The following is a 14,333-nucleotide window of genomic DNA, read 5'->3' on the forward strand; positions in this document are numbered from 1 at the left end:
AATTGATTTTGGTCTGGTCAAAACAACTACAAATATTGACAAATTTTGCATGAGAAGTTTCTTTTTAATATAGTTTAACTTTATCTCAAAGACTCAGTTTATAATCACCAGTTGAATATAAAAAATATAGAGGAGAGTATTGAGATTAAGAGTTTCAGCAGGACAATATCAAGTTTAATATTAAGTGAAATTAATCTAGCAATATACTGATGATGAACATAAAATTTATTCATTAGATTTAATCTTTGGGCCATTGCTGTGATGAATAATATAGGGTATCAAATAAAATATAAAAGTAACATTTATGTTGTCAAATCTCATAGTTCACTAGAAAAATCTAATAAATATAAAACAATTAAAAATAATTAAAAATATGAAAAATTTACAGATATTAAATAAAAAGGTCACCAGAAAAAAGAACCTTCCTTCCTTCTATCTTTTCCCCTTTCTGTTTCTTTTCTCTTTCATTTACTTCCTTCTAACCTCATTCATCTAATACTATGTAAGAAGCATTATGGTAGAGACCCAAAATAAAATTTGACCCATATAAAACACCTTGTTCTCAAAAACTTATATTCTAATGAGGAATCACAGCAATCTTTATCATATGGTAGCTGTGCTCTCTTATAATTGATACTTAGATTTCTTAACATCCTCAATTAGAAAAAGTTCACATTCTAATGAGTACTGATATATATATACACACACACACACATATATTTTATCATAAAAACTGAAAAATGTTGAGAGAGCTTATTCTCAAGTAGAATGATTGATTAATGTACCTTTCTTATCAGGAAGAATTGGGATAACAATATATTTTGAGAATATGTCCATAAATGCAAATTGGAAGTGTAGGAGATATTTTAGGGAAAAAGGGAAGGAAGAGTTCTATTTATATCAACATAATCAAGAAACAGACCCAATAAAATAATATTAAAAGATATGTAATTTAAAATGTATTTTTGAAATAACAGGTGATAAAAAATACATATGTGAGTAAAAGGGAAGGAAATACAACAGTGGAACAGAGAAAAATAAAGTACTGACATGGTGACAGCATTGACTTGTTGGAGTGGGTATATTTGGGTAACCAAAGTCCTTGAGTTTATAGCCCACAAGAAAAAAAAAAGGGATCATTTGGGCCCATATAAAGTGAGAAGTGAACATGGCACTCTTGCATCTAAGTATAATATATAATTGAAGGGCTACAACCTCAATGAATGGTTGGATTAAGAAAATAAATTTACTGGGGCGCCTGGGTGGCTCAGTGAGTTAAAGCCTCTGCCTTCAGCTCAGGTCATGATCTCAGGGTCCTTGGATGGAGCCCTGCATCGGGCTCTCTGCTCAGCAGGGAGCCTGCTTCCTCCTCTCTCTCTGCCTGCCTCTCTGCCTACTTGTGATCTGTCTCTCTCTCTGTGTCAAATAAATAATAAATAAAATCTTAAAAAAAAAAAAAGAAGAAAAGAAATTTACTTAACAGCACAGAAAAAAGCATGGGAGATTTGTCTCTCTAGTTCTAAGACCCAATATATAAAAAGTTTCCATATTCTATTCATAACAAGACAGCAAACATCCTTTACATTAGAGGTTTGCCTCTATATTCTCTGCACTTTTCAATAAAACTTAGAAATATTAACCTAAAACATAATTACATTGGGTTATACCCTATGGGTATTTGACAGAAGTAAGCCTAAAGCCACCATAGATATTGTCACATAAGATTCCAAAGGTTTGCCATAGTTAAGGACTGTTTAAGTTTAAAAATACATTTAAAATAAAAATTGCAAACACTCAATAATATAATCCTTCAAAAGTGAAAGTCAGAATGGACTGAAAAATTAGAAAGCCCAATACTCTAGAAATAGAATTATCTGACAGAGAATAAATTGATTATGTTTAAAATGAGTGCAGGTATGAAAGAATAAAAAAGTCTTCTGTGAAAAAGATAAGTATGAAAACAATTGAATGAGGGGTGCTTGGGTGGCTCAGCCAGTTGAGCATCTGCCTTCTGGGAGGGTCATGATCCCAGGGTCCAGGAATGAGTCCTGCATCCGATTCTCCCTGCATGTTCACTCTCCTTTTCAAAAATAAATAAATAAATAATCTTAAAAAAAGAAAAAGAAAGAAACAATTGAATTAAACATAAATCTTCAAAATTAAGTTGTAACTAGAATATTTAAATATGCATATTTATAAATGTGAGAAGACACAGTTGATTTATTTTTCTCTATCTCACTAATCTATGTATGGTCATATTACACATAAAATACATATAAAAAGACTCTGCAAGGTAGAGAAAAAGCAGTCAGTCTACTCATTAGGATCTGGGGATTGACACAGTGATAAATGCCTTGTGTTTTCTGTTTGCCTCATATATCCTAAGGTTAGAGCTGAAGAAACTAGCAACTTGTTTAGATGAGTTCATGATGGTGGGGCCAACAGTTGTAAATAATAAAAGCTGCACCAAAAGTCTTTTCTCTCTATTCAAAAGACCAGAAAAGGAGCAGCCTAGAAACACAGAAAATATTTCAATAACCACCATTCTGCTCTAGCCAAACACCACAGAAAAAAACATTGTCCATCCCATTCCCATACGCATACCAGCAAAGGTGGTGAGGGAGATAAGACTTCACTCTCCACATTGTAACAAGATATGCAAAACCTCTGCCATCCTACTCCCAGAAGAGCCTGAATAGGGACCCAGGATTTTTACTTCCACCTATATAAGGTGATATCCCATTCCACGATGGGGCGGTGCCAGAGGCAAGCCTAGTAGAGAAGCTTTTGCTACTGCCCAGCTGGAACAAAGCCACACAGAACACAGTGAGAGAGGAGACCATGTGGGGACCTGAACTCCAGGCCTTGCTCAACAGTTAACAGGAGCCCCCCTCTCTTGGGTGTCAACTGAGGACAAGTGAGGAACCTGGACTTCTATAAAAGTGATGAGGTAACATCCTCTCTCCTCACTTCCACTACTGGAGAGGTGTCAGAAAAATATAATAAATATAAGTGCTCATTTTTTTCTGACTAAAACACAATTACTGTGAGGGTCTTGTGGAGCCTTTTATATACCTAACTTGCTTTGGGGACTACTGTTAGAGACAATGGAAATGCCCCATGTGTTGTTTTTTTATGGTGATATAGTCAGAGGTAGCAAACTTATACCTAACAAATAATTATTGAAGAAAAGATTCTAAAAGTACATTTTTACACAAAAAATACAAATCAAAAATATTAATTGTTCATCTTTTAGTTATATTTCTAACAAATTGTTACTAATTAAGCACAATGAAAAAGCAGGAATTGGTACCATAATCAAGTGACACAATTTATATTTTGAAAAGAGATGACTACTTAAGGAAGAGAAGAAAGACCATTTATTAACATTTCTTATTTTCCTAGTAAGATCATCAGAGTGTTACATGGGTATGATTTAAGAGATGTGTGAGCTACCAATGTATATGGTTAACCAGCATTATAATTCAATACAATTCTGCCTAAATGAATACTAAGGTACCTCATTAAGATAATCCAACATGAGATAGGTGGATTAAGAGTGAATAAAGGTAAGTCCTCTATTTTTATTTGCATGAAAATTCATGTGTTAAACAGTAAATGTAGGGAGAAATCAATTTTACATAATGGTCATTTCCTCGGTGTTTTAGTCAACTTTGTGCTATAACAAAATACCATAGACTTGCTGACTTAAAATAACAGGCATTTATTTCTCCCAGTTCTCCCAGAATGTCCAGGCTGGGACATTCAGGATCAAGGTAGTACTGACAGATTTGATTTCTGGTGAAAATCTGCTTCCTGGCTTGCAGATGGCTGCATTTTGTTCTGCTTTGTGTCCACATGGCAGAGAGAGCTATCCCTTCCTTTCATAAAGATATTAATACTAGGGGGGCCCCATCATCATGAACTCATCTAAACCTAATTACCTCACAAATATCCCACCTCCAAATACACTGGAGTTGAGGCTTTGACATATGAATTCTGGGCACAGAAATATGGGCACAAACATTAAGTCCACAACACTCAGAAAGCACATGTAAGGGTATGATTACAAAATAGTTACTATCACTTGGAAGAGAACATAATAACTAATGAAAGAAAAAATCAATTTTCATTGATTTACCTCAAGCTTTCTGCTGATTTTGAAACATAAATAATTATGTTGGGTTTTTTTGTGTATTTGTGTTTTTCCTGGTAGAAAATATTACAGTGCGTTCATGAGTATTGAAATACTAGGGCACAGGGTGTGTATCAATCTTTTTTTTTTTTAACTCAAAAAACATTTTTTTCATTTAAAAAAGTATTTAGAACACATAAAACAAGGCAACATTTATTCTTTCTTCTCGTCTTCCGGGGCGGGGTCTCTTGGCGGCTCCTCCACCGTGGCACTGTTCCTCTCCGAGGAACCGAGCCAGTGTTACTATCCCTGGTCCCTTCCTCAGCCATACTGTCCACCCCTTCCTGCCCGCTCTCCTTGTCCTCAGGAGTAGATGTGCCTTCTTCACCATTCTGTTGGCTTTCCGTCGCTTCTTCGAGGTGTGTCTCCTCTGTCTCCATCGGGATGCTCTCGTCGTCCTTCTTCTCGCAGCTTGCTCTTCCTCAGGAACCGTGCTGCTCTGACTGCGTTCAGCTTGCTCTGCTGCCTCTTTCTCTCTTTCCTCCTGCCTTTTTCGAGCCTGCTCCTCTGCCTGTGCAATTTCAGCAGCTATTTTTTCCATATCCACTTCTACCTTGAAACTGCACAACCTTTTAAGTTCATTGTTAAATGAATCTGTGCTTTCCAGGAATTTCCTCTTCTTTTCCTGGTGTCACTCCTCTATTTGAAGCAGCTCAGCTTCTAGTTTTCGCTGATGAACCATTAAAGACTGGACCTGTCGTTTGAGGACCTGCATTCTAGCTGTTGTGACAACTGACCGAACATCTGGCACCTCACTCTCACTGCGGATTTCACTGATGAGGCGGTGGTTTCTCTGGAAACGGGCGGTGGCTGTATGCTTCATTGAAAAGCCATCATCATAATCATCTGGATCTTCAGCAGGCTGGATGCTCATGTACGGCTCTCCTTTCTCCATGCGAGACTGTCTCTGTCGACTTTCTTCCTCTAAAGCAGCTTCTGCATGACTTTTTGCATTTATGTAAGCAAGGTATGTGGGGGAATTATGATAGGCCTTCATAGATTCATTGTACTCTATCTTTTCTGCTTCGTATTCGTTTAAATATTCTTGTTTTTCTTCATCAGTGAGATCTCGCCACATGCCACCAATAATCTTGCCAATCTCCCACAACTTTAGGTCAGGGTTGGAAGCTTTTACTTGGTCCCAGACCTTTCTGCTGTACCTCATGTAGGGCATCAGCGGCTTATCTGGTGGCCTTCGGGGTTTGGGAATCGTAATACCAGAGGATGCCGTGACCCGGCTGTTGGTGCCGGGGTTCCCTCCCAGCCTGTAGTTGTTGTAGGCGAGATGACTGTATGGATTGTATCCCACAAACCCTGGTGTGCTGGGCATTTGTGTTGCAGGAGCTGGGGTGGGAGGTGGGGCATAAGATGGTCTTTTTGACATTTTGTAAGATTAAGTTCTCAGTTCCTTAAGAATGAATCTGAGACACCGCGGGTGGAAAAAGCACCCGCAGCTCCGGCCTCGTTTCCCTTTGTCGTGTCTCAATCTTTTATATTTTTCCTTTAGTCTTAGTTTGCTTTTCTCAATGATTTTAATAAGTGTGGTATATATAATTATACTATATAATATATAACTTTAGGTATACATAATTTTCACAGAAAACATTTCTTAATTTTCTGTATTTACATTCTCATTATTTACTTTCATAGTATTAACTATCTTGCTTTATTATTTTAGTTTGTACATTTTAATCTGCTTGTATTTTGGAAAGTTTAGGGGACAGTTTTTCCTGAGCTCAACAATTTTCCAATTAATAACCCGATATTATGAAATTCCTGACTCCTAAATTCCTGACTCCACTATGGCAATACGATCAGTTATTTTCATAAATTAGTAAATGGTCAGAATCCCAGGATAATAGGTCTAGACTTAATGCACATGATTCTGGATCTAATTACCATAACTGACATCCCATGTTGGTATTTTAATTAAATTAAAAACTGCCTACTCCTATATGGTGTAAGAAATCCAAAAGATACTGTATGACAAACATAAAGTGTGTTTTAAAAATACACTGAGTAGTATTCATCTTAAGGATTTCTGAAAAAGATAGTGTATAAGATACTAATTTTTAAGAAACTGTGTGATTTCTATACCTAGTCATTATGTTAGAGTAGACCGAGATATTCTTCTACCTTTGTCTTTGAAATTTCCAATCCTTAACAGATAAAATGGCCAATACAGCTTAACAGATTCAATTTTCCAACTCTACCCTCATTATCCCCACAGAAAGGACACTCTTCTGTTTTCAAATATTAAAATCCATTCGTATAACTTATTGAATCTTCATTTTTTTTTAATATTTTATTTATTTATTTGACAGAGAGAGATCACAAGTAGATAGAGAAGCAAGCAGAGAGAGTGAGGGAAGCAGGCTCCCCGCTGAGCAAAGAGCCCGATGTGGGACTCAATCCCAGGACCCTGAGATCATGACCTGAGCCGAAGGCAGCGGCTTAACCCACTGAGCCACCCAGGCGCCCCGAATCTTCATGTTTTGATTATTCAAAAAATATCTGAATTTCCAATCAATACTACTTTAATTTAGAACGTCTCTAATTTACCACTCCACTTTGCTCTTGTGTAATTTACTACATCTAGTTACTTTGGTTCTTCTGTTATCATACTGCACTGCGATCATTTTGATCTTTCTCTTTATTATAATTTCCTTGAGTTCTTCACAACTGAAAACAAAAGAGTGTCAACATACGTGGACACTGAGGCTAAAGATGAAAATTAGGAGCAGCCTGAAGGGAAAAACAGTGCCCAGAATGGATACTGGGAGCAAAACAAAACAAACAAAAGAAAGCAAAACATGGAAACAAACAAAGAACAACAAAAAAGGAAACTTTTTGCCCAATCATCACTTGCCTCTAAGTCTAATGATGCTAAAAGAACTTGCATGTGCAATTCTCATTTTAGAGGACATGATAGATGTTTGGTTGAGCAATGCATTCAAATTAAGATGCACAGAGAATCAGCTAAAATGGTAAAATGAACATAGCTGTACCTCCTCCAAAAGCTCAACTAGTATTACCAGAACAGCACAAAAATGAGACAGAACTGTTAAGCAGTTAGAAGAGACACTGGAAAGAACATTGATAAATATTAATTAATTTAGCACAGAAATATAAAGTGACAGACTAATTTTTTGCAAAATACCAATATTTGGAAATTGGGGTGAGATCACTGAACATAAAAAAGATTTTTTTTTTCTGCAACTCTGTTTAAGAAGCAGATGGTTAACTAGATTTATTGTGGGGATCATTTCATAATGTGTAAAAATATTGAATCATTACAATGTATACCTGAAACTAACAGGTATTTCAAATTTTTAAATTTAAACATTTAAAATAAATAAAAATTTAAAAAGATAATATTTTGTACCTTTCACAAGAACCCTCTGGATTCTCGAGAATAGTTCACAAACACATGCAGGAGAATAATGAATCAGGGTTTCTAATAGACTGCTACAACTAAAAATATATATAAAGCACTTATTTCATCATACCACATTCCTGTTCCTCATAATCGGGTAACCACCTAATCTCAACCAGACAAAACATTAGAAGCTAATTCTTCAGAGAGTGAATTAGAGGGATTCAGAATAGGTAGATCCAAGGCAAAGCTGAGGGCATTTTCTGGAGAGGGAATTTAAGTGAAATTCTGGATAGTCAATGTTGAATTCTTTCAGCCATTTTCTCTCATTAGAATCCTAGAATTCTGAAAAGTTCTCAAAAGTACATATATTTACACAGAGAGAGAAGAGTTACTTTTATAATAATGTTGATTATAAATGAGATGAATTTATAGTGAAGTATTTCCAAATTCACAGCTCTGTAGCTACTTGTTTACCTGATATTATTTGGAGTTGTTTCATATATCCAAAATTCAATTATGATTAAACACATTTGCAATAATGCTTTGTTTAGTAAGATTCTGAAATTAAAAGACACACCGTGCTACATATCACAATGTAAGACTGATTATCCTTGTAAAGTTATCTTTAAGATGCAGATATAGCTCTGGTAGCTCTGTGTAGAAATGAAACTGTCTCCTGCTAAAACCACCTGAGGATGAAATTAAACATATTTTAACTGAGCTATGCCCGCAGGAGGTCTCTGGAAGAGTCTGTTTGTGTAGGAAATGTATGACTTGCTTTTCTTACCTCCTGAGGTGATCCATGATGATGACCTCTATTGAAGAAATAAGTGCTTTATAGCTTCCCCAAAGCAGAGAAAGTACCAAAAAAAAAAAAAAAAGGCAAAATAAATAAAAACTCAGTCTCCAAAAAGATTTCAAATGATAAGAGCTCCTCGAATAAACAATTTTTCGGTCATTCATTCCATTAACTATTAATAAGGGAGCATGTGTTCTATAGAGGGGTTTGTCTTGTTCCTGGAAATTTGTACTTTTCAGATTTTTTTTTTTTAGATTTTATTTATTTATTTATTTATTTATTTTTTTTTTAAAGATTTTATTCATTTATTTGACAGAGAGAGATCACAAGTAGATGGAGAGGCAGGCAGAGAGAGAGAGAGAGAGAGAGGGAAGCAGGCTCCCTGCTGAGCAGAGAGCCGGGTGCAGGACTCGATCCCAGGACCCTGAGATCATGACCTGAGCCGAAGGCAGCGGCTTAACCCACTGAGCCACCCAGGCACCCCTGTACTTTTCAGATTTTTGAATCTTTGAAGACATTTGCCTAACCTATACAGCTTTGGCTATTAATGCACCAAATTGTGAAATAAAAACAACCTACCACAGGGGCACCTGGGTGGCTCAGTGGATTAAGCCGCTGCCTTCGGCTCAGGTCATGATCTCAGGGTCCTGGGATCGAGCCCCGCATCGGGCTCTCTGCTCCACAGGGAGCCTGCTTCCTCCTCTCTCTCTGCCTGCCTCTCTGCCTACTTGTGATCTCTGTCAAATAAATAAATAAAATCTTTAAAAAAAAAAAAAAAAAAACAACCTACCACAGATTAAGGATAAAAGTTAATCATCAGGGTAAAGAATATGGTTATTTATAGTAAGATAAACACTGAAAGAAAATTAACCTAAAATATAATATGGTAAGGCTCATTAGAATGTTCATTACACAGAATTTTAAATTTTGTTTGGGCACTAAAATGAAAGTGTTCTCCACTACGTAATTCAAAGAAGTAAAGTGCTGGGTATATTATTTCATACTAGTCACTATACTATCATAGAGAAATCATGAGTAGTATTAACTATAAAAACTCTTCAGTAAAATAAAGCTTTATTATTTTATCCTCCTATTTAATCTATTATTTCACTTAAGTATATGAATATTGGGAACATAAATAATCTTAATGGATTAAAATTTAATGGAAAAGCCTAATCAACATCTAATGGCTATAACAATATATAATGCTGTGAATTACAAATTTTAGTATAATTGGCTATAAAATGTCTCGAGTGGAAATTTACAAAATATGTATTTAAATGTGTAATAAATTCAAAGAGCTGAAATATGTCAAAATTTATAAAATTTAATTCCTGCATATTGTTCAAATTAAATCAAATGCAATCAATAAATATAGTACATTTTCCATGTAGTCCCAAGGCAAAAGCACTGAAAGGAGCCTAAAGAAGAATAACAAATACGCTTAACTAGAATGTACTCTACCTGAAAGATTAAACCTAATAATTGAATCAGAGCTAAAAAAAAAAAGAACAAAAGAACAAAATTTCAAATACTAGCAGAAGACCATAACAGATGAGAAGTTGTAAGGAAAAGTACTGTTTCAACTTCATTTGAACTATACAGACAATATCTGCTGTAAGAATTCAGTGTCTGACCTGTTACTCCAGGCTAGGCTATTATCATAATAGGAATGATAAGTTGTATAGATGGCACCTGAAGATCACACAGAGCAAGTGGTTGAGAAGGCTAATTGAATAATAAAAAAAAGTAGTAGATTTAGTTTGGCCATTACCATCAAGAATGTCTAACCAATGATAGGGTAGAGGAGGGGAAATTGAAGGAAAATGGTCATATGGTACAAACTTCCAGTGAAGAGGCATCAGTCTGGCTCAGTCAGTAGAGCATGCAACTCTTGATCTTGGGGTTGTGAGTTCGAGTCCCACACTGGAGGAAGATTTTACTTTAAAAAATTAAAAATATTTCTTTAAAAAAAAAAGGCACAAATTTCCAGTTATAAGATAAGTAAGTCGTAGGGATGTAATGCACAGTATGATGACTATTGCTAACTACTGTATAAGAAATAGGAAGTTACTAAGAGAGTAAATCTTAAGAGTTTTCATTACATAGGGTGCCTGGGTGGCTCAGTCATTAAGTATCTGCATTTGGCTCAGATCATGATCCTAGATTTCTGGGATCAAACCCCACATCAGGTTCCCTGCTCAGCGGGAAGCCTGCTTCTCGCTCTCCCACTCCCCCTGCTTGTGGTCCCTCTCTCTCTGTGTCTCTCTCTCTGTCAAATAAATAAATAAATAAAATCTTTAAAAAATAAAAAAAAGTTCTCATTACAAAGAGAAATTGTTCTTTTTTTTCTTTTTCTTCATTTCTTTTTCTTTTTATTATACCCATATAAGATGATGGGTGTTAGCTGATCATTTGTGACAGTCATTTCACAATATATGTAAATCAAAACATGTTGTGAGTCTTAAACTAATACAATGATGTATATCAATTATTTCTCAATAAACCTGGAAAAAAAAGTTTAACAAAAATATCCAGGGGCACCTGCATGGCTCAGTGGGTTAAGCCTCTGCCTTTGGCTCAGGTCATGATCTCAGGGTCCTGGGACCAAGCCCTCTCTGCTCTGCAGGGAGCCTGCTCCCCTCTCTCTCTCTGCCTGTCTACTTGTGATCGATCTCTCTCTGTCAAATAAATAAATAAAATCTTTAAAAATATATCCAGTGATAAGCAACTCAAGGACTCCTTGACAGCCAGAGGAATTTTGCATTAAACAGTGTCCAGCTATAAGAAAATAATACACCTTTAGGGATATTTTTCTCAGTACAAGCACCATATATGATGTCCATAATGGCAGAGACTTTTGTTTTTTTCACTGCTATTCCCTTAGTACCAATAAAAATAATCAAGAACAAAATATGTACTAAGCATAGCATTTATTGAAAAATGAATGGTATAAACTGCAAACATAAACAGGAAATAGTTGAGAGCAACACAGGACTCTTACAATTCAAGACTAGAAGACAATATCTAGAAAGATTTGGGAAATGTAGAAAGTGTGGAACTAAGAGTGCCTCTGAAAGTTTTAAACAAGATTGCCACCTGATTCTTAGAACTGAGAGTTCTAGTCCATCGTGAAGCTAGCTGAAAGGTTGATTCTCTAGTTAATTAACTATCAGGGACAATTATAGTAGGGAAAATTAGAATTAAAAAGCTTAAGTTCAGTCCAAGACCCTATAATAGTTATACAGATGCTTCAGCAGAAATTTCACAGTCACATGATTTTGAGTGAGATCACATGTTTTTAGAATAGCTTTCATCAGCTTTCCAAAGGGGAACTTGATGTCTTTTGTTGGTTAAGACCAGCAACTTGCATTCCTTCTGACAACACAGCAGTGTTCTTCAGACCTTGGATTCAGAGTTCTGGCTGGACTCATTAAAGGTAAGACCGAAGTTAACAGGTGGTGGGTAATAGGGAGGGCATGTATTGCATGGAGCACTGGGTGTTGTGCAAAAACAATGAATACTGTTACGCTGAAAAAATAAATAAATTTAAATACTGGAAAAAAAAAAAGAGTAGAGGACTTGGGAGCACCTGGGTGCCTCAGTCAGTTAAGCATGTGACTCTCAATTGTGGCTCAGGTCAGATCTCAGGATCATGGGATCAAGTCCACCACCTCAAGCACCATGCTCAGCAGGGAGTCCACTTGAGATTCTCTCCTCTCCCACCTGCCCTGTGGTGTGTTTTCTCTCTCTCTCTTATAAGTAAATAATTTTTTTTTTTAATAGGGGAGGACTTGGGTTTTCTCAAATAAACAAAAAATTTTTTTTCTAATTAGATAAAATTATGTGAAGAAAGTAAACATGTTGGAAAGTACAAAACGTATTCAATATCAGAGATTAATGTACCATATTAGCAGAGAGAAAGAAATCATGTTTTTTAAATAATTCAATAGACTCTTAAGCCCTAAAATTCAGCTAAATCCTATTGAAGAAATATCCTATTTGAAGCAGTCTCAAAGAAATGGAAGCCTGAACAATCAGACTTTTTACCCACACTCATGTGGAATTCCTCCCAAAGCTACTTATTTGAAATAAAACTTTTGAATTAAAGAAAAGTTCAGGAGGACATTTTCTATGATAAGAAAATAATTCTCTACTTAGCTGAGAAACATTTTATAAAGTATTATAATATTATTTATATATAATTGGTAAATATTTTCCTGACTATATAATTTAGACTGTCAGACTGTGAAAAATTGAAAAAACCCAAGGAGAAATATGAATGGATCTATCATATTTAAAGGGACAATAACTGATACAGATTTTGTCACTGAACAAACCTAGTCTTCTGTGTTCAAGGAACATCTAAGAACACAAAATTGTGTTATTTTTATATTTAATTTTTTGTTTCTTTTAAGTCTGTACTACATTATAAAACCAAAATAAAACTACCATAGTACAAGTTTTAATGCTAAAAATCTATTTGACAGTTATAGTTTCCTTATATTTTAATCATAACAAATATAATTGCATTTTTCATCTAAATTTACACTTGTACAAAAAAAATGTATTTTCTTGAGACACTATCCTGTCAGCACTAGGAGCCATGTGAGCTACAGAGAGATTCAGGGAAATCTAAAGTACTATCTACACAATTTACCAGAGGATAGGTATCTTTAGGGGAAAAATTGAAATAGTTCTCAATATTAAGGGTTTTCTTTAAAGGGCTTAAAAAAAATAGTAAGTATTTTCGGCTCCTTGAGCCATATGGTCTCTGTTACAACTACATGACTCTGCTACTGTAACACAAGAGCAGCTATAGACAATATTTCGAAAATAGGTGTGGTCTTAATTTCTTAATTAAGTAGAACTCATGTTAAATGTTCTTATCACACATACACAAAACACAATAATGGGAAACACAGCAGGAGGGAACTTTTGGATGAGATGAATATGTCTGTGGACTTATTGATAGTGATGGTTTCACAGGTGCATACTTATCCCCAAATTGATAGAGTCATTTATAGTGAATATGTATAACTTTTTACATATAAATCATTGCCCAATGAAGTGTTTTAACAAGTAATATTAAAAAATAAGTATGGCTGTGTTTCAGTAAGACTTTAATATAGTATGGATTTCACCCATGGGGTACAGTTAGTCTGTCTCTGACCTACATGAATATTTCCAAGTGGATTGAATACTCTTTAAATAATTTTTAGTATTCCGTGAAAGAAAACATTGTTAATGGTAAAGGCGGGTTTCACTTAGATTATGAGCTGAAGCAAGTCTTTAAAAATTGAGATTTGTCTGGGAAAGAAAGAAGAGCAAAGACTCGGGTCTAAAGAAAAATTAACAAAATTGTGGTGACAGAGATCAAACCACGAAACTGGTCCAGTTGCCAAAAAGAAACTTTTGATGAGGAGCGAAAGAAATAAGAACTGGTTCTGAGTATTTCTTTCTTTCATTTTCTACTTCTAAGTAATAAGTTATGTCATCCCTGCCACTGGAACTTTAACAGTCACACTCTTTTCAAGAGTTCTTTCTCCCTTTTCTGAATAGCATTTCCTACTAAAAAAAACTACAGCTTCCATGTCAGTGGACAATTGTGGCCTACATATGAAGACCAACTGCTTTATAATGGAGAATGGTCTAGTGATTACTCAAGAACCATCAAAGCATCAAGGATGCATTCTTTTCTCAGGTCTTAATCTGGAATTCTCCCTTTACAGCAAAAAGAAAGAGGATAAAAGCCCCCACAGCAAAAGGGACAGAACAGTGTTTGTTTAGCCCAGGTAACAGGGAAGAGCTAGCCAGGATACAGAACACTGACATTAGATCAGCACAGAGAACTACAGCTGTTCAATCACAGCCAGCGAAAGGTCACCCCCCAGGGTAATAAGTAACCGGCAACAGTGTGATTTTTTGGAGGAAGTAACCTTTTCTAATACAATTGAGAA

The 14,333-nt window shown here is 35.5% G+C and overlaps 1 pseudogene; it reads right to left on the reverse strand.

Moving 5' to 3' along the window:
• Positions 1-4,337: 4,337 nt before the first annotated feature.
• On the reverse strand, positions 4,338-5,625 carry LOC123925119 (annotated as a pseudogene).
• Positions 5,626-14,333: the final 8,708 nt, after the last annotated feature.

The sequence above is a fragment of the Meles meles genome, chromosome 14 (genome assembly GCF_922984935.1).
Source record: "Meles meles chromosome 14, mMelMel3.1 paternal haplotype, whole genome shotgun sequence".
NCBI lineage: Eukaryota > Metazoa > Chordata > Mammalia > Carnivora > Mustelidae > Meles > Meles meles.